This window comes from Pteropus medius, unplaced genomic scaffold, assembly GCF_902729225.1.
Source record: "Pteropus medius unplaced genomic scaffold, Ma_sr-lr_union100, whole genome shotgun sequence".
Taxonomy (NCBI): Eukaryota; Metazoa; Chordata; class Mammalia; order Chiroptera; family Pteropodidae; genus Pteropus; species Pteropus medius.
In genome coordinates, this window is record NW_024349796.1 from 5684619 (window position 1) to 5686984 (window position 2366).

The window sequence follows — 2366 nt, forward strand, 5'->3', positions numbered from 1 at the left end:
AGACAGGAGAAAATGGCCATCCACAAACCAAGGACAGAGGCCTGAGAAGAAACCAAACCTGTCAACACCTTGATCTCAGACTTCTTGCCTCCAGAACTGTGAGAAAATAAATTTCTCTTGTTTAAACCACTCAGTCGGTAGAATTTTGTTATAGTACTCCTAGCAAACTAATATACTTAATAAACTCACTTGTTAGTTCTAGTAGCTTTTTTGTAGAGTCCATAGGATTTTCTGCCATGACAATCACATCACCTATAAATACAGTTTTACTTCTTCTTTTCTAATCTGGATTCCTTTTTCTCATCTAATTGCTCTGATTAGAACTTCCCATACAATACCGAATGGAAGTGGCAAGAGCAGATATCCTTACCTTGTTCCTGATCTTACTTAGATGGCCAGTGTTCAGTCTTACATCATTAAGTATGTTAGCTGAAGGTTTTTTCACAGGTGCCCTTTATCAAGTTGAGGAAGTTCCCTACTATTCTTAGTATTGGAACTATGATTTAAAAAATTCCATTTCAAAAGAGGGAAAATGAGAATCCTGAAAAGTTAGTTAAACTTTCTCTACAGTTATAGATAACTAGTAAAGAATAGGAAGAAATAGTGACGAGCACGGATTCTGGACCCAGACTTCACAGATTCAGATCCCAGCCTTGCCACTTACTGGCTGGAGCGAAATTACTCATGTTTCGTCCCTTAATTTCTCCATCTATAAAATGGGAATAATAATAGTATCCACCTCATAGGGTCATTATGAGGATTAAAATGTATAAACATTTATAATGTTCTTAGAACAGTGCCTGGCTAATAATACATGCTATGTAATTTTTTTATATGCATTTAAAATCATGGAAGGCAATTAGATTCTGCTCTATCTTTTCCTAACCCCTGCTGCTCTTGGTGGCAGGGTTAGAATGTTAGGCTGGTAGAATTATCATCTAGCTCTACTTCCAATCCAATGCAGGAATCTCTTCTGCATGCCACACCCGGCTAGCTGCTGGCTGCCTTGTGAGCAAGGATTCTTCGGGTTAGCTGTACATTCAGCAGCCCTGAAATTTTCACTTCTGGGAAAGGCTGATGACATGTGGCTGTGAAGTGACAGTGAGATTTCCCAGGCCTGAGAAGCTAAGTTTCTGTGCTCACTCTATGCGTTTCTAGGTCCTCCAGTTGCTTCCGCCATGACACCTGACATGGCTGGCGTTTGCATCTCCTAGAATAGTCAGAAATAAACTCCACGGAGTGGATTTCCTGGGGACTAGTAGCTCCTCTTTTTTGACACTAGGGGCAAAGATAGGACTGGCTTTTCTGTCTTAACTGCCGAGATCCTGAGTCAACACTTTTTATCAAGTCCCACTGAGGGTAGGAGAGGAATTAGGCTCCATCCTTTCATGACTTTTTTTTTTAATTTTTATTTTTTATTTTTTTTTAGTTAATTAGAAAGGACTCAAGAGTGTTTGATTCCCAGGAATTCTTAGCTAGATCTCTCGATTTCAGATTATATATGAGTCTTTTCCTGGTGGAGCAGCAGGTTGCCTTACTCACTTAAACAGTATTGTCACATAAACAAACAAGAGATGAAGATTTTGCTACAAGTAAATAGAAATTTCCTTCTAAATTTTAGCTTATGGAAATATCAGGACTGATTCGAGCTTTAGATTTTTAAATCTTCTGTGCTTGGCAGCTACGTTTTCCCTCTTTTCACTAAATGCTGTAGTTTAAGATTTAGAGAATTATGAAAAACACTCTTGCAGCACCAGAGTTTAAAGGGGGTAAGATCCTCAGGACTGTAGTATTGGCTGATGCACCTACCCCCATTGTTGCTGATGTTTGGAAGGGGGAAAAGCTCTTGAAAATGATCCAGCTACAGGAGACTGAGCAAGGGGTTTTTGGCTTTTCTTCATTCTAGGACTATCTTTTTTCTTAAAATCACTTAAGAATTAAGTGCAAAAACATGCCAATGTCACATCTGTGTGCATTTAGTAAGAGATAAAGTGCAACGTAAAGGCGTGTTTACACGACTAGCAATTGCACTGCAAAACCATCAACAGCTCACAGCCCAGTCTTCCAAAATACTAGTGTGATGCATTTAAAGTCTGCAACTTTGCAAAGAGATGCCCACAAAAGCTCTTCTTTGAATTTGCATATTTGTGTACAAGAACACAAACCGTTTATGCAGGATTTTTGCTCGTTTTAAATGCTAAAAAGGTCCTCGCGATTTGCTTTGCTTAAAATGCACACTCAAAACTTTATTAAAAACATTTTTCAAAAATAGTTTCATAAAGCTAGACATCAGCAAGGCTCGATGAAGGGGTGGAAAATGAATCGTATATCTTTAACCCGCAGAAGTTAAAAGGTTTTTTTTTTTT